At 37.9% G+C, this 20,088-nt stretch overlaps 1 long non-coding RNA gene across 2 annotated transcripts in view; it reads right to left on the bottom strand.

Moving 5' to 3' along the window:
* The window catches only part of LOC116650694 (uncharacterized), a 147,143-nt gene that overhangs the window by 39,601 nt on the left and 87,454 nt on the right, over positions 1-20,088 (bottom strand). For both annotated transcript variants that reach the window (XR_004303741.2, XR_004303740.2), the window contains one exon: positions 4,808-4,886. This is a non-coding gene — a long non-coding RNA (uncharacterized lncRNA). The remainder of the gene's footprint in view (positions 1-4,807; positions 4,887-20,088) is intronic.

The following is a 20,088-nucleotide window of genomic DNA, read 5'->3' as shown; positions in this document are numbered from 1 at the left end:
GGATACTTGAGCTTCACGTTCAAAGTCAAAGTCGCCATGCTATTATAATGCTAATGACGTTTAATCGTTTTTAGCTAGGGATTTTCTGTTCAACGGGCGCGAGGGAGCGCTTAGTTAATTAGCATAAAGTTAAAACGCTTTGCGGCCTGGCAGTTGCACAACTTTTGACGTTTGCCATTAAAAATGAGTTGCCTTCTCGGGCAGCACATTTTAAACAGATCGAATTGCCGGCTCGGTAGATTTTAACTTGAAACGCACAGCGCAATGCCGGACATTTACATTTCATTAAAGTTAATAAAAAGTTCAACTTAACTATATTAGGAGCTGCGATCGGCACACATATAGGAAAAATATTAACTCCACGAACTTAAATTAATATCAATCATTATTCGCTGTTATTAGCTTTAAGAACTTTGCCGTATTATTGAATTTGGACACTGAAATAAAATACCTGAAAACAGGTAAAATGCTTGGGGACATGCATAAAAATCCATAATGAAATTGTGCAGAAACCAAACGCAAGCAAGTACTGCCGGCAGGCACGCCCACAAAAACTGGCCGCACCTAGGTGTACTGGCAAATGGCCGTAGGCTCCAGCTGGATATGAGCAAGAAAGCATGTCACATGCAAACAGGCACACACATGCACAGAAGCATTCACACAGCGAATCCAATGATGGCCGCAGTGGAACCGAAGCATCTCCTCATTCGAGCTCCGGTCTTGGCTCCTGCTCCCTGGTCCGAGGCTGTTTGCATTTTCCGCATGAAATTGACGTTTCATTTGTTATAATATGCATTGAGGCAACATTTCGATGCTCATAAATATTTAACAGACATTCATCTGTTGGGAGAAACGTTGAGGGCGACTGGGTTGGGGGCTGGCGGACAGGCGGACAGGCTGCCTGTTGCAACAGGATATGCGGATATCGCATGGATATTGCGATACAGATACACATATTCGTAGATACAAATACATGTGGATACGTGTGCATACACATTATGGCGATAAAAAAAAAAAAAAAGCTCAAGGTTCACCCCGCCGCAGCTCACTTTTCACGTCTGAGCATGGGCGTTGACATGTGCAGTCCAAAAACAAAAGCAAGCAAAAAGAAAAGGCACACAAGAGGCAAACAAGGCGCCTCGGCTCAAAGTATCAGACGGTCAACGTTGTCAAGTGCATAAACTATTAATTGAAGCTATTAAACAGCACGTGAAGAAGTTTCTAACAATTTTATGTACTTGAAACTCATCCAAAGGACTTCTGAAAGTAAGCTTAATAACTACGATGAGGTTTACATCTGAGGTCAATTTATATAGTTTTAGTTTATGTTTATTTGAATACTAAAAATGTCGATTTTTTTAAATTAAATTAAATCTAGGTCCCAGTCGAATTGACAAACAGATGAGAATGGCAAAAAATAAACCTCGTAGACCTGTTTAAAGCTGCCTACTTTTCTCCTAATTTCTTATTTGGTTTTAATTTTCTAACCCAGTTGACATGCTCTTGATAGAAGAGAACAATTATGTTTAGCTTGGCAGCTTTGATTTGGTAAACGTTTAAGAAGAGTAAAGCAAAGGAAAATGTCAAATAATTGCAATTGGCAAAATGTTTAACACTTTTCTAACGAACGCCTTTGTACCTTTTTTCAAGAGCTGACTGCAACATATGCGAGCCTTTCAAAAACTGCAGCACCTGTTCGTATCGCATAGTACATCCATCTTGTTCCTTGGGCTTCCACCTTGTTAAAGTGGAGCCTCACACGCGCTGTTTGTTTTCTGTTAAATCGCAACAATCAGCGCTAATTGGAAATTTAACAGTTCATAAAAAGTTTTTGGCGCGCCAAAGCTCCCCAATCGACGCCCTATGTCGATTCTGCCTGCCCGGGCAGCCCAGCACCACACCCAACCAACCCATCAACCAACCAATCCCCCTTCGACTATGCTGGCAGTCGCAGCCGCAGTCGCAGTCGAGTTGTTGACCCAAATATCACGCTTTATGAAGCTGACGACTCGCAGCTCGGGCATTTGCTAAGCTTCTGCCTCACTGGCGCTCAGGTGGGGTGGATCTGAGGGGGGTATTGGGAGTCCGAGGGGCAGCGCAGTGATGGCAAGTGCCTTGAAAGCAGCAGGGTTCATGCCAGCATGGTTTACACCTGCTTCCATTCAGACATCACAACACACATACGCACACACATTAAAAAACTATCAGCGTGTGTTTCATTTCACTTTTGAGCCCGCTGCTTGGAGCTGCATGGGATGAGACCAGATGGAGAGGAGGTGTTGTGGGATTTTTCCAATGTTTTTGCGCTCGAGGATAACACTAATTTCGCACCACTAATTACAGTTCTTTTTTATGCCCCCCCCCTCAATCCTCACTCTCAGCCGCCCCTTTCATCCATTCCCTTATTGGGCCGACTTTTTTCAGCGTTCACTTTGCGTAATTATGCGATATGAGGGTGGGCAAATGTGGGAGTCTTTGCTACTTAACTCAGTTGGGAAATAACGTTATACAAATGTTGCAACAAAAACAACAACAACATCAGCAACAACTTGCCGAAGAAGAAGAGCCACAACATCAAGTAGCACATGCCAACGTCTGGGCCAGCAGTTGCACTTCCGCTCTTCAGCTCTTCACATAGGTTCCTGACTCAAATGAGTTTTAAATGCCGCGCATAATGCTAAACGCTTTAGTTTCCCAGCAACATGTTTTCCTTTCATTTCCATTTACTTTTCGTGTACTCTTGTTTTTCTTATTTGATCTTTAATTACGAGCTGCAGCTCAATTGACATTTCAAGTGTGTGTGTGTGTGTGTGTGTGGCCTGGAAATGGGGTAAGTGTTGGATACTTAGGAAGCTGTTCGCATTGACTTATTAGGCAGATTGTAGTTAGTTTTAATTATAATTAATTATGATCCAGTGGTTTATACATTTACACCCAGATCTTCTCAAATAATGAGCTAGAGTAAGTTTCCCTGTTGATTTGCGTACAATTCACGTATATTTCACCTCATAAAGTGAAATTGTCTAGAGCAAATTTAATTCATCTGCACTCTACTTTCGACCGAGTTTTTAATAAGAGATCGGCTTTCGTATAGCTCCGATTTAAAATTTAAAAAATGGCAGGAACATTTACAAAAAAAAAAAACAAGAAAATATTATAACAAGTGCATGTCCGGCACATGCAAGCATTGCAATCAAATTTGTGTATTGAAATGTAAAAAGCGCATAAAATGCCAAAAAAAAAAAAACCGCCCCAAAAAACCTGATAACAAAAGAGTTTTAATTGCCTGAAGAATTTGAAAGCAAGCATTTGTACAATTTGGCATTCAGTATTTAATTAAAAAATATAGTGTTGTCTCTTTTAGTCATGGCCACATTTTCAGTCTCTGTCTTTTGCTCAGCCTCTAAGTCGTGCCTTTTTGCTTTGCACTTGAACTGCCAAAGCAATGCAGGCGCAATAATTTTGCAGGTTGCTGGAACACTTTAACAAAAGGCCTCCAAGTACAATGGGCCTAAGCCGGAACGCACACAATAAATGCCAATAGGCAAAGCGACAACAACAACATCAAAACATTGGACTCGCTAAAAACTCCCTTCCAACTTGAAAACTTTATACAAAAGTCAAAAGATTTTGCCGGCGCAGAAGTATCAGACAATGGGACCAGAGGAGTCCAAAAGGGGCGATTGCTTGGCTAAAGGTGTTGCTGCTATGCCATAGACACACACATACACACACACACACACACAAGCAGACACAACAGAAACACACACACAGAAGAACATACAAGCAATTTATAAATAATAATTTTGTTGTTGTCTGCTTACAGGCGCCGCTGTTCTCTGCAGGCAACTGGCACGCGCCTTTGTCTGGCCAACAACTGCCTAACTTGCTAATCAGTGCTGGACTATGAGATACCCTATGTCAAGCCATACTGAGTAAGCCCTGCGTGAGGCTCACAGACGATCCAGACTCAAGAGCAGAGGGAGGCATCTTGTTCTATAGCACATGTTTAATACATAAATAATTTTTATCATCTAGCTGAATCCAATATTTAATTTTTTTCAACATTAAAAAGCCCAACAGATCTTTCTGTAAATTACCAACAATAAAATTCGTATAACAATCACCAGATAGCTACTCATTTTCACGAATTTCCCCTTCTTGCAGGGTATTCAAAAGCGCATTAATGAACAACATCGTCTTGCTAAATGCCTTGAGTAATGCCAACAGCAGTTGGCTCTTGATGATGAAGTGCAGACAGGGCCGTAACTAGGCAAAAGTACCTGGTCACACCTGTTCTGTTGGCATCCCAGCCGTTTGACTGTCCACTTTTCATTGTTTAATTGTTTTGCCTTGCCTTCGAAAATTTACAAGATTTCAGCCTTTTGTTTTGGCATTTGCTGTAAATTTTATAGGCCAGTGCCTTGTTGAGTTCTCGTCGTCAATCTTATGAGGCAGTTCATTTAGTCGGGCATATTTATAAGCCAAACTTTTGTGTATCTGTGTCCGTTGCTTTTGTTATTAATGTGCAGCATTTAGATAGACAACAACTGGGCTAAAAGATGCTTGAAAGACGCTTGCAATATCTTTGTTAAGGCCTGAGACAATTGAAAACTGCATGACCCCAAAGGGTTCGATAAAAGGTTGTATCTGAGACTTGCCAGTTTTGAGCTTTTTTAAAAGGACATGCTGTGACATTTAGTTATTTAGACATGCCTATGACATGCATATTCTAATGGGGAGAATTACTTTTATTCTTATTTATATTTATTTATACAAAAATATATATGTGTGATTACGAACTTACCCAAATATTCACATATTCACATGCCTGTGGCATTATTATTTTATTACTTTAAATACGGATTTATATGCGAATCACATCACTGAAATATTAACAAAATAAAACAGGAGAGTGTATTAAAGTAAATGTATGAGAAATAAAATATAATGAGGTATAAAGATATCCGAGTGAAAGAACTTGAGAGCTAAAATAAAGCGCATTAGATTGCATAATCAACTTTTAATCAAAGCATGAGAACTTATAGGCCTTACTTCTCATGAGAATCGCATGGAAAGGCGGCACTCTCATACACACATGCACTTATATATAAGTATACACATGCCTGTATACATACATAGTACACACAGGCACACACAAACATTAAAAAGTAAACTTTATTAGAAAACAGCAAAACTTATACACAAAAAATAAAAGCATGTAATTGGTTCATTAATATAAATCGTATTGGAGGGAATTATAAAATTACATTTTCATAATATGCTACAATTTCCTATGAATAAAAATGTACTATAACCTCTACTAGCTTAAAATGATTTCTTCGTATGACTCTCAGTAATAATAGCACCAAATACCATAATAATATTGCATTTAAAAACACTTGCTGGCAACATAATAAAATGTTTATTTGAAATTCTCCATTCAAAAATTGAGTTCTTTCTTCCCCAAATACTATGATGTGTACTTAATGATACATCAAAACATTGATTCAAAACTTTATGCCAGAAGAGAACTTTATGTTAAGCCCCCCCTCTGCCATTCCCAACCTTTGATATCAGTTTGGGCTTGTCACATTTCGAACGCTCGTGTGTTCGCAATGTTCGATTCTTATTCTATCATACACAATTATTTTAGAGTTAAACATTTTAGTTTTTGCTCTATCGATATTTGGCCATTGAATTGAAACGGAAACGAACAAATTTTTCACAGCATTTGCAAGTGCGCCACATAATCCAATTAGGCACATCAATTATTAATTACAAAGCATTCGAACTAGCCGTAGTTTTTGCTGGCATCCAAATGCAGATACTCTGCATTTGCAATTAAAAAATATTCGGTATAGTCCACCAAGTAATAGGTAGGTCTTTATAATTTGATTTCTACATATACCATATTTTATCTGTTTACAATTTTTTATTACGACAAGGAAATGTGGATTATGAATTTACAAAGTTATTAAATATAAACAAAAAGTTGCATAAATTTTTAAAACAAAAGTAGCGTGCGGGCAAATGAATTTTTTAGCCATCATTCATTAAATTATCGACTTTTTTACAATGAGTTGTTTTTATAAGGGACTAAGTGTAAATTATAGTACACATCAATAACATGAAATGGTTCACCCTTTTGGCAGTCCCGCGCGGTCTGAGTTCGTAATCCATACAAAATTGATGGATCTCCACTAACCAAACCCAAACGCTGTGCAGAACAATTGAATTCATTGCTGGTTTAATATTTTCTGTTAATTTTACAGGACCAATTGCAATAAAATAAACAAAGCAAAAAAGCACAAATAGAAATACAAATGCAACAGAAATAATAGACACAACAATTTATTTTATTGATGACAATTTCTACATGGCACTCACTGTTTTTGTGCATACGAAAGCAGAATCATCAGCAACAACATCAATGGTTGTCCAGAAGTGCCCAAACAATGCACAACTAGACCCAGGCACATGTTGGCCGAGCACTTCTAATGCATTATGAATACAATTCGATAGTAAAAAAAGTGTATAGAGTAAATGCAGAAGGTAACACAGACGAGTACAGACTTGTATATGCTCTAACAATATGTTCTCTATTAAGAAATATAAGAGAATCAAAATTTGTTGTAAAGCATATATATTTGCCTTAACTGTTTGGGAATTAACGGCAATAGAGAGATAGGTAATAGAGCTGAGATAGCTCGTGATACTGCTGAAGCCTCGCTTTTGTAGCTTGTTTAAAATTATAAAACTATTTAAATGGTTTCTTTCAAAAAATTGTATTTTCCAACACTAGCTTAAAGTAACTGCTAACTTAACTGCTATTCTCTGGTCAGCCTTCATATACAACAATAATTTGTCAGCGCCTTTGAAGCATTTGCTTTGCTTGCATCGTTGAAATTGACAATTGCGATTCATCAAAAATAGATTAGATATTCATTGCATACCATGCCATCCATATCGATAGCTAAATCTCTATTCACATCCACATTCTCATACATATCCATATCGCTGATGCATAAAGGACACTCTGTACAGATTCCAGCTGGTCGCTGTCCGTGTCCTTTATGCTCATTTCCGTTGCACGTATTTGTCATAGCCATGGTTCGAGCAGTAATCAAACAATGCAATGTTTATTATGTATCATTCTTTTTATCGGCCACATAATGTAGTTTTTATTATTTTGAGGGGCTTTTTTTAAGAATAACTCGACATAAGCTAAGGGTTGGATTGTGGCACATGACAATCAATATGTAAATCAAAAAGAAGAACTGTAACAGCATATTAAATTAATGTTTGTGAGATATATGCTGTTGCAAAAATTTGCAGGCACTTAATAGAAGCGCTTTAAAAGCCAATTTGCGGCCAATGTGCTTTATAAGCCATATTCAATTACATATGTGTTGAGTTTAAATGCTGGAGACTGTAAATATAAATTTGCACACGCTTGAACGTCTTGAATGAACTACAAATATTATAAATAATATATAAAGTGAGGTATTTAAGCCTGCGAGGCTTATTTAAATTCATGAGAATCGCAAAGAAGGGCAATATTTAACTTATTTGAACATGATTTATTATGTTGACACCATTATGTATTATAGAACTAAGCATTGAAATTATTATTAATGGTAAAGTCTAGCATTCGAATTATGAGGTAAATCGTACCTATCTATTCTATAACTACCATGAATATGAGAATCGCTCAAAAGCTCAAGATGTTCTAAGCGAGCTAGCACTAATTTATGTGAGTGCCTGTAAATGAGGGAACATCAGGAATATTTTTACTTTTAGGCTCATTACAAACAATTGCAAACATCAACCGAATCGTTTCGCTCACTTATGCACGTAATATCCTGTCATTGGGCACGTCTCAGCTGCAGTGCAACTCAATTTCGAGTACTTGTAAATACTCGCACTGCCAAGTTTTGAGCCAAAGTTAGAGCGTCGGAGGACACGACACACACGCAGCACACTTGACCAAACCAAAAAGTGGTCACAAGCAGGACACATCGACTGTGCAGAATAAAAGCAAGGAGAGCTTCACAAGTTTTTGGGCGAGATTTTAAAGCATTACGCAAACACTTGCAGGACAACTTAGTCAAATTAATTTAAAAATTCGCTGCAATATGCGCAAGGGCAGGCCGGACGACGAGTTTAAAGTGCATGTGAGCTGTTTCTCGTCTGCACAGGACAGCAATGCGCTTAAATTATGCGGCATTCATAATGCAACAGAGCCGAGAACTTGCATGTGGCGATGCTGCCGCTGTGGCTGCTCCTGTCGTTCCTCTTTGACATATACTTGCGCCAAAGTCTACCAAATTCAGGCACAGCCACTGGCATCAGGCATTAAATTTTATGCCCGCTCATATCCTTGAGCAGAGCACACATCCTGCTCCTGACTGGCTGCTCCAACTGCATCCTACTGGTTAAACTCAACTCAACTTAATACCAAGGCTTTTGGGCCCATTATTTCAGCGCGTTTTCTTCCCCCCCACCATTTTGTTGTACATGAGTAGCCAAGTTGTGGTTGCTCTTAATGTTCCAGCACTCGATATACCCTGTAAGCATTATATTTGTACAGCTTTGGTAAAGCTATATCTATTTTTTTCAGGAATCGACTTTGTTTGTGCTCTCTTTTCAAAATCTTGAAAGGTGTCTAGGAAAGTGTTCACATTATTTAAAAACTTGCAGCTACTTCATCTTCTACTTAATGAGAGGAAAACCATTTAATTCAACCGCATTTTGACTTAAGTCTAAAAAATTTCTTTTTGGTATCTTTATATAAAATAGAATACAAAACATTTGGCAGATTCGTGTCAGAGGTATGCCCAAGTCGAGATTTTCCTACTCGACCATTCTCATTTATTTCCCACACATAACATTTTTTTTAAGAACTTTGTTGCTGTAGTTTTTACTTTTTTTTTACTGCACTTGACTGCTAAAGTCAAAAAAATTTATTTAAAGTTCAAAGTTTGCTTTTGGTGTTTCTTTTTTGATATTATTTTTTTTTGTACTTTTTGTGTCTTACATTTTGATTTTATTTTACGACACTTTTGTGCTCGGTTTTGTGGCATATTTGAGCTGGTTTCTTGTGCCCAACAATTTGCCCAGCTCAGCTATTAGGACTATGCTAAAGTATTTGAATAGATAAAATTATCAAATTTGTTGCATAGTCGAAAAAAAACTTTAACTTTATACTAAAAACATTGCTAACAATTTCATTAAAAGCCAAATTGTAGCCCAATAAACGTGAAAATGGGTTGTGTTGCGTCGGTCGCCGATTCAACAATTACACTGGCATTGAAAACAATTTTTATATAACACATAAAAGCTGGGCAACTATCTCTAGCCTAAGCTAGAAGATCTCTATATAGGATTTATATTTTGCATACATTTGATAGGCTTAGTTTGCCTTCAATCACCTCTTTCTAAATCAGCTTTAACCAGCCCGATTGCTAAGTGATTTCAGTGGTCCCAATTGCTGCTCCGCTGCCCTGGCAACTGCTGCAGTGCCCCACATTGAGATGTAGGGCCAATCAGCGCTGGTTTCTCTCAGGACTGCCATAGTTGGCCGCACTTACGCAGCTGTGCAGATTGTAGATTGCGGATTGCATGTTGACAATGCGGCCCCGTAACTCAAACTTGTGGCGGGCCGTGGCTTAAAGTGCACCGAGCTACGCCCCATCGCCCGCAGCAAAGCTGACAGTTTTTCTTTACTTTTACGCGCGGCTGAAAGTCGTGAAACAAAGCGACCAAAACAAGGGGCAAGCCGGGATAGAGTACGAGAGAGAGAGAAAGAGAGACAGAGAGAGGGAGGGGAACAGGGAGACGCACGTGTGGCAGGAAAGTCTACAGCTCCATCTGCATCTAAGAGTTTTGCATCTACGACAAGCTCATGCCTTCGCTGGGCAATGTTTGCCGCACGTGCCACACGTAAAACTTAAAAATGCGGCACCAACAGCTGCCACCAGCTGCTTCCGGCTGCTACCAAACTGAAGACTGCAAACTGCAACTGTTGCTATCGATACCAGTTGCCGCATGCCCGTGTGCCCGAATGCCCGTGTGCCCGTCTACCCCAACCTTCCTTCCCCTTTTTCTCTTACGCCCTATGCCACATTTAATATGCCATTTTTATATGCTTGCATAGAGTATTATGACTCTGTTATGAGTCTCTATAAGCTTAGTTTCGTGATCGCAAATTGAACAGATAAAAGCAGGCTCAACTTTTTTTTTTCTCTTCTAAGAGAATTGCGCAAAATGCAAAATACTGATAAGTATTCGATTCTGGTCCAAGACACACTTTAAGATGAATTGAGAAATGCAGCAATACATACCCTAAGACAGATATAAACAAATAATACTAACAAACATAAGAACTACGTTTGGAGAAAAATTATGCGCTGCAAACTTGAACTACAAATATAAGAAATAACTTACCAAATCCCAACAACTAAAAGAACAAAGTTTTATTCATTCTAAAGGATCAGGTACGATAAAAATTCGAAATATACCTTCATATTCTATTGATATATATATTCTCAATAATTTTTTTAATCAAATATAATATTAAATATCAAATATGCAATGCTTTTAGTTTTTCAAATATCAAAATAAAGACATCTTATAAAGTCAGAATTATCCTTTTAAAATACATATAAAAGGGTATTCATAATTCGATGTGCTGCATTTCAACAACTTTCCGGTGTCTTATTTTCGCAACATACTCTTAGATACTTTTCCTGGTGCGTTGGCACTTTGCATTTTTTACATCTCTCTCGGTGTCTCTATCTTTCTCTCTGTCTCTCTCACTCACTCTTCGCTCTGTCCCTGTCTCTCGTATTGGCTCGCTTGAGTTTTTTTTCCCGTGACAGTGCATGCTGCGAGTCGCAGGTTGTGCCGTAATTTACCAACTATATCCGCTTTTGTTACCTCACTCGGTCGCTCTGGTTGGGCCAGGCCGGGCTGCTGGGCCGGATGCGGAAGCGTCCCATAAAAGTGGCATATTTGCCGCATCCTGTTGACAATAACTGGGCCATGGCGCCCGTAAGTGCCACACCAACACCAACACAAACACACTGCAACACCATATGATGCGCGATTTTTGATATTTTAGCTTTGCTTTTAACGTTGCTTTGTTTAAGGATTTTTCACATTCGTTTATAGTTTTCGTTTATAATTCTCTTTTGAAAAGTGAAAAGGGTTTTTTTTAAATTGTTGTCAGATGCATTTCTGCTTTTTCTTTTTCGACTTTGTCTAATATTTATTAGCATAAGCCACAGTCGAGTTGAAGAGTTGTTATCATACTAAATTTAGTTTCTATCATATCACGAAATTCATTTATTATTTCAATTATTAATAAAACAACAGTAAAATGATAATTAAAATAATAAGATAAATATATTAATGCTAATACAGATCACTTTGATAATGACAATCTTAAACTAAGAATAGGAATAATAAAAATAATAATAGCAATAATAATAATAAAAATAATAATAATAATAATAATAATAATAATAATAATAATAATAAAAGTGATAAAAATAATAATACTAATAATGATAATAATACTAATACTAATAATGATAATAATGATAGCAATAATAATAATAATAATAATAATAAAAATAATGATAATGAAATTAAAATGATTAATAATAATGTATAATCATTAATTTTTTTTTTTAATTCATTCGTACAATAAAAAACTCATCTTAATCTGACGTTTTTTGTTCATTATTTTAATTTTGGTTGCGTTGTCCCAACTTTTAGTGGCCCACTGACCTGCCAAATAAATAACTGCAATTGCAGAACAGAACTAGACTAAACTGACCACAAGCACAATAATTCGTACAAGTTTATGACCCAGCTATTTAATACTTTTTGCGCTCCATAAATTGCCAAAGTGTTGGTGCAGAGGCGAGTTTTCGATTTGGTCCCTGCTCGGGCGCCGCAATACAAAAAAGAAACGAAAAATATTCCTCAATAATTGACACATAAATAATTTTAAATAACATACTTTCAAGCCGGCAGCAGCCAGCAGTGTATAGAGATATCCGTGGCAGTTGCGGGCACACGCCCACACAATCTTATTAAAAACGTCCCCGGATAGTATAAAAAGGGGGCCAGAGTTATAGTTGGCCGCATGTTTGTGCAACTTTGAACTGGCACCGCTGGGATAAATCATAAAAGGATATTTCTGTGGCGAGCGAGCAGAGCACTCGAGGCGTAAAGAGGGCTAAAGATTGGGGCTGTCCAGGACATTACTTGCCAGCAAAATATTTTTACAAGCTCTGTTTTAATGTGGCCAATTGGCGTTGCTTCTGTAGGATTGTCCCACGCTCTTTCTCTCTCGCCCACGCATTTTTGTCCATCGCTTGCTTTTCTCTTGTGAACATGAATCTTTATTGACATTTCCTTGGCACTTTGCGTAAAACTACACTGAGCGCCTTTACACAGATATTGTTATACTTTTTATGGCACATGAAAAACAAATTCATCTGCTCTTTGCAAACGTAATGCCACAGGTGCCGGCAAAAAGCAGACTTAAATATACAAAACTCGCACAACTTAAAGCTGAAAGCAAACTAAAATTGTATGCAATTCTCCTATTCCTAATGTCAAAGCATAACAAAACCAAAAAAGAAACAACTGTCGAACAACTTCCTCTGTCATTTGCGTGAAAAGTCCAGAAATAAAATAGGACAAAAATTGCATACACAATGGGAACAAAGTGAGAACTGTTTGCCGAAAAACTATTCACATGCTTTTATCGGAATTTTATCGATAAATTTATTCACTTAACGTTTCCTAACACTAAATAAACTTACTCACGCAACATATGAAGAAGTAAAATATATTCTCGATAAATTTATCGGCAATTGTTTTAGGTTTCGACAAAATGTGTGCCTGCATTTTATACCTGCTGTCTCTTACTAATATACAGTATTCTTGTACGTTATGTATGAATTCTGTCAGAAATTCGACAACAAATTTTTGTCTAACATATGGACTTTTGTCTCAACTGTACTATGAGCTGTTGTTTTAGCGTATGCGCTCGCGCGCCTCTTGCTAACTCAGTGAATGAAATGTGTTGCATATGCAAAAGGCGCACTGCTATGGACAGGCAATCCGAAAAAGAAAGAAGCAGACAGAGCGAGCGCAAAAGAGAGAGTAAGTGGACGAAAACGGATAAGAGAGGCATAGAGGAAACAAAAGCCTAAAAGATGTTGATGGAAATGCTGATACAAGCGGCGGCACAGGCGTCTCGGGTTTGATTGAAAATTTGCATTTACAACAAAAAGCGCCACGAAAATGTTGGCTCCACACACACTATATTTCCATATCTATCTCTCTCGCCTTATCTCTCTCTCTCTCTCTCTCTATCGCTCTCTCGCTCTCTCGCTCTCTGAGCTCTATTCGCTGAATGCGGTAAGAAAAGTTGTCCGCCACTGACAGCTGTCAAATAGCTGTTGCACGCGAACCGAAGACAATTTTGTAGCATTTTGAATTGTAAATTCTTCACATCAACTAACAAAGAAATGGCTGACTGAAATGCTGACTGACTGCCTGGCTAGATGGATGGTTGCATAGATGGATGGTTGTCTGTCAAGTGCGGCAAACTACTTGGCGTTCTCACATATGGCACTGTGGTGCCACCTGCGACAACACGGCCCAAAAACACCCAGCCAAAATGGTTTGTATCCATTCGTTCCACCCGAAATGCTAAGTCCACCAAAAATTGCCACCCCTGCCGCAGCTGCAATGCAATTTACACTTGAATACAAAGTGGGCGACTTCATAAACCGCCTCCCCCCCCCCCCCTCCCCTTTATCTTACTGCACCCCATCTTCCCATTCAAAACAAGAAGAAAAAAAAAGCACTGCCAAAAGCATAAACGTAACTGCAGCAAGGGACTGCAGTTTCGTATGCTAAGCAAAAAGAACAAAAAAAAAACAATATGAAATCTGAAGGAATGATTTAGGCAAAAGTTTTGACATGAAAATACCCTAGCTACAGCTGAGGTATTTAATGCAATTTCTATACAATCCTCAGAATAAAAAATTCTGGAGGAATGATTTGAGCTAATGCTTTAGACAAGAGCCGAGGTATTTGAAGCAACTCTCGGAATACGGGCCATACAAGACATAACTCTTCTACTATAAGGAAATGAGGTCTGATAGGATCCCTTGGATCTGGACATTTTACTAAAACTTTAATTCAATTTAAGCACCAGAAAAATGTCTTGTTAATAGAAATTTGGAAACCTATGCGAAAAGAATCCCAAAATAATTAAATATAAGTTGCAGAAATGGGCAAGCACTGTGATACCCTTCATTGTAGTTTTACGTTTGCAGGGTAGACAAAATACTATGGAAAATATGCTAAAAACTCTGGCACTCGATTGCAATTGCGCATATTAATTGAAAATTTCTCACGCAAAATGAATCCATAGCAATTGTTCAATGTGAATTTGTCCCAAAAACTGCATACATAAAAATTGCACATCTATGTGCATTGGCTGGGGCACAAGGCCAGGTGCTGTAGCTGTCGCGGGGTAAGGTGGGGCAAAGGGATTGAGTTTTGCAAATTCAAATCTTTATTACTTTGGCCAAATGGAAATGCTAATCAAAAAATGCAATTGCTGATCGATTTATGCACAGTTGTATTTTTTCTGCTTTTCAAATTGATGGAAATTCTGGAAATAGCCAAATGCTAATCAATTTTCTGTAAGGCCAAAATATTTGGCAAATGTTTGTTATTTAAGACACATCAATTTTAGTAAACATTTTTCGTTTATTTTTCGAATAACTTAACTATTGGCCTGTTAATGTTGCAACATTATTTGCCAAGAAAAAGAATTTTGATTTAAAATTTAAGACAAGTGAGAAAATCTATCCTTGATAGGGCGACAATAAAATACCCTTGAACTCTGACATATTCTTGCTTTAGTATGTAGTTCGAGCTAACACACTGTGCCGACATGTTCGGATAATATCAAGGCGGACTTGGGTACAAAGTTTGATCAATATTAAATATTAATCCGATGTTGATTAGAGCTCGTATTAGTCGAATCGCTTCAAGATTACTTGCGCCTTTAGCAAACACGCAATATTAGTAGCTTTGTCGCCTTGCTTAAAATTCTCAACTGGTTTCGGACTGAGCACAAGGCTGTGCAAATCCAAAGTCGGCCGCAATGTCTGCACTTCCTAGAAGCAACTAGTTCTTAAAATAGTTATACAGAAAACCAGCATGAAGCTGCGGGACTTTGTCTTTCTTCTGGCCTGTTACATACATTTGCACAAAACCAGTATACCCTTTTTACTATTCTCCATAGGTTTAGGGTATACAAAGTAAATGATTTCGACTTCCTTAAAGGTAAATTTAATAGTCCTTAATTGACGCAGAACGTGGAGTAAACAGTAAATTGCAATTTCTAAAACATCCCCAAATTAGTTCTACTCAGCTCTACTCAAATGTGTGTAAATTGTAGCTGCCTTTCATTAAGCTTGTAATGCTAATTCAATACTGGATGGTCGCTATTTTTAACCAAAACTTTTAAACGTTCACACGCCCCGCTTTGGTCGACTCGCGACTCTGCAAAGGAGGGTCGCCGCGTCGCATGCAGCTAAAATATATATTCGAAGGTAGTACATCCAACGTTTTGTGCACCCTTTAATCATTTTAACAGCTGCCAATCATCATTAGCGCCCGGCGCGAATGCGGGTGGCTGCCAATTGGTGGTGCTGTGGATCTTGTTGGCAGCGCGGTTTGACTGGCGGCTGGCACACGTTTTCGGGGCATTTGCCAAAATTTCAAAGCCATTACAAGCTAAAACTATAAAACCGCCAATTAGCAGCGCGTTGGCAATAAACTAAACAACGTTCGTTCAACAGACCCAATGCTGGATCTGTCCTCTAGCTAAAGGCTAGAAACTACGACTGCTATTTTCTATTTATACCCTCTAACCGGAGTGTTATGTAAAAGAGGTTATTATAGTGCTGTGACCGCATAAAGCCATTATCTTATATTCTTTCAAAAGCAGGGCATTCAGAGGAATGCAAAATACACAATAATTGACTATGTATAGAGTATTAAAATACAAACGTCTCATATTTTACCTACTCAAAAAAACGATTGGGAAAAAAAGGGCAAGGTTATTTCAGTTATACCTGATTTAAACTTATTCAAACACAACTACAGGGTATTTTGCAGCTGCTCACATTTAACTGAAGCTCTCTTACAGGTTTTTTTTTTTTGTTGAATTGGACCCTTTAGTCGTTGGACTTCTATCTGCCTGCTGCTGTCTACAGTTGATTCTCTGGGTGTGTGTGTGTGTGTGTGTGTTTTAACCACGCGTTTTTAAGCCAATTTACCCGACTAATCAGTATAAACCACTTCAAAGCAGCAGCTAACAGCATCGACACACAGAGGAAGCAGCAACATTTTCTTCTTTGTAATGTGCACAAATTCCAATATGTCTGGGCCATTAAAGGGCAACAGAGCCAGAACCCGAACTCGAACCCAAACCCAAACCAAAGCAAGTCGTCAATATAAGGCCAACTTAAGTGTGCAGAAGCTTTTTTAGCTTTTACTCCTTTTCCGGCACGATGTGCTGTCAGTCATCAAATAAATTCACTTCACAACTTGCGATGGATACGATGCCTACAGGACTTTGTTTCAGATAAATCGAAATGCAAGTCAAATAAATGTAATTACATAGAAAACTTGGGATTTCTTTCGTAAAAACCTCAAAAAATGGCAACTTGTTTCAATTTTTTTCGAAAATTTTCTAGTTAATTATTTTTGAATGCAACCAAAAGTATGCTATTATAAATCTTCAGATTTGCAGCCTAAAACAAAATTGTGGGAAATATATATGTAATATTTGAGTGGAAATTTATCATAGCTATATCTTGGCTGATTTTCATAGAGTAAAAGGCTAACTGACTCGACTTTCAGAGTATTTGCAGTTCCAGCTTCTACTGTTTTAAAATTGCTTTGCCAGTTTATGGCGAGTAGCGCCAAAGTGTTAAGTGATCCGTGGCAAACGTGTTAAAATGTGTAATTTAATTTCCAGAGCGCTTTAAATGCAGCCTTCGCGATTTTTACAGCCCAACATGAGTAAAGTTGAGATTTAAGCAGCGAGCAGCGAGCAGAGAATATCTAGACAACTTAGTGAACTTTAAAACATCGCAAACACGCCGCACTGCATGTACGTACCGTGCACGTCGAAAAGTTGGTCAAAAGTTTTTGGCCCCGGCAATAAGCAAAATAGACAAGCGGAAAAAATTGGCATTGACAAGACGGCGGGAACGACAAACGGCAAGTTTAGTCAAGTTTCGAGGCATCCAGAACTAAACTTCAACGCAATATGTCAATTTGGTGTAACAACTCGTTCAGTGGGACCATATCCGGCACACTTTACGGCGCCCGAGCAGGGACACGCTCACACACACACACACACACACACACGCAGGACACGCAGCTCGCAGTCCCCACTCAATTTGGGAGACGCCACTGATTTGGGGCGTCACGACGACAGCGCAGCACGCATTGGGTTTCAACAAAAAAAAAAAAAATAAATGAAAACTGTAAGAAAAAAAGTTTTTAACAACTTGGTCAGCCGTTGAAGTTTTCTAATCCCTTTCTTGTAGATGCTACTGGCCCTCGAATCGAATTTCTTTGCTGATTTTTAAACGGCCCCGGCCATTGATCTGTTGTTCGGCTGTTCGGGGCAAGTGTTTATTTTCCCACTGCTGAGCCTTGGGTTTGTTTATTTCTCGAGCTAGGCTGGGGGCAGCAACTCTCAAGTCAACTTGTATAGAAAGTCAATAAAACTGTTTGACAACTCACTGACTGCCAAAGTCTGGTGCGCTGCGTAACTGTGTGTGTGTGTGTGTGTGTGTGTGTGTGTGTTTGCGCCTTTTGGGCACATTAAATTTACAATTTATGGCTGACAATCGAAAGCAAGTTTTATATCTATCCATACATGGGCAGTGTTATATAGCTGCTGTTGTGTAGGGAGCTGAAGCGGAAACAGCTCTAAACATGATTAAAGTTTCAGATTAAAGTCAAATAGACAGTCAAGTGAATGCAAATGTTAGCAACCAATCTGAAATGTAAACTAATCTCATAAAAATAACACCTATAACTTAAGCCAAAATACCTGTACATCTTCCTTGAATTAACGAGAATCGCATAGAAAGGTGGTATTTGCTTTTTTGCGACTTGCCGAGACATGTTTGCATAAATTCATTAAAAAAAAATTTTTGAAGCAAGCAACAGAAATAAAAGTAAGAAAATGTTACTTTAAATCCGAAATTGGCATTTTCTTCGCATGTAAATCTATAGAAATATTTATAAAACATTGAAACAAAGCTTGTTAAACAAAGCTAGTCAAAATACCAAAATACCATTATTGAGAATCGCGTAGAAGGGCGATATTGAAAAAATATCTCTATACAATGCTATGCTGTTGTGTATTCTACAACAATCGGTCAGTCAGGCTGCCTATCAATCAGTAGGACACAGGAAACAAGAATATGGCGCATGCGATAGTAGTTTTTAAATTCAAGCGTAAAAATTGAGTTAAAACTGAAATAAATTTCATAAAATAAAGCAATTGCCACTTGCAACATATCATCAGAGCTCATATATCAGCACTTAAAGTGTGCAATTGTTGCATAATGCAGAAATCATGTCTGCAATTTCGCGATCTCATGCCTTCGAACCCAAACCTTTGGCCCACGCGCCAGCCAAGCGAATGCGTAAAGTTATTTTCTCGACATAATTATGGTATTGGTATGATGATGAATATATTGACGCCAATGGCACATGAAAGGAGCACAAAATGTTGTTAAAAATGGTAATTAAGTGCATACACAGATGCAAATAGATGCTGTGTGAGCAAAAGATACACACGGCGCTGCATTTACGTAATTTATCATATTTTTACACACAGTTTTATTTCCATTTTCCGCTTGGCGTGTTTTTTTTCTCCCCCTTTTTTTTATTATTTTAATTTCTTTTTTTTTTTTCATACTTAAAATTCGATTTATAACAATTTGCGGTAAATAAACTCACGTTATAAATTGCTGCATATTTTTAAGAGTCGGCCGCGTGTCAGCAGCAAATATCTTTACATGGAATTTTTGTAATCGTTACATTTAAAGTGCATTGCACTCTGCTCCTTTGTTGTTATTGTTGTTGTTATTTTTTATTGAAGAATCATTGTTGTTGCTGCTTTTGTTGTTGTTGTTGTTGTTGTTGCTGCTGCTGTATGCTCCTGTTATTGTCCGGCACGCTTCCATATAATTAATGCATAAATTATGCAGACAAAGCGATTGCAAAAATACAAAAAAAAAAAATAAATAAAACGCGGGAAAAAAATGGCATAGGGCAAAGGGTAAAGGACTTGACTGTGTTTTTCTTATGGCTTGTAAATACTTGTAAAACTTAACAAGGCCATTTAACCGTAGGCGCTTTAAGCACGATAATGACAATATTTTACAAGCGACTCGCACAAAAGATACAAATTAAAAAATAAATAAATAAAAAACATCGAATAAAACAACAGATATCAGACCTTTGAGCAATGTTGAGCTACGGTTACTTTCCGTTGATTGACCAACACCTTTCAGCCGCAGCCGGAAGAAAAGTTCTTGAGATCCAAACATAAATTCAACAAGAAAGTAAGGATAAGAAGAAGTAAATGCTGATGTTTTAATCAAAATATCTTCAAAAACAGAATATTTTGCCCACTTTTCGACTGATCGTTCCTATGGCAGCTATATCATTCGATATGATCCGATCCAGCCTGTTTCTACATAAGTCTGGCGAGCAATAGAAGCACGGGCTTAGCCAAAGTTTCAAGAGGACAGCTTTCCAACTGAGAGACTAGTTCGCATAGAAACAAACAGACGGACGGACAGACGGACATCTGCTCATCTAGATATATGTCTCTTATTTCGTAGCTTAATTATAATACCCTCTAATATTATCCATCTAATATATTCCCTAAATTGACTCTAAAATGGAATAAAATATACGAAATTTAGATTTTCACTTATGATT

Source organism: Drosophila virilis, chromosome 3 (assembly GCF_030788295.1).
Source record: "Drosophila virilis strain 15010-1051.87 chromosome 3, Dvir_AGI_RSII-ME, whole genome shotgun sequence".
Lineage (NCBI taxonomy): Eukaryota > Metazoa > Arthropoda > Insecta > Diptera > Drosophilidae > Drosophila > Drosophila virilis.
Note: the sequence above shows the minus strand (reverse complement) of the source record. Positions and strands in the feature narration are given on the sequence as shown.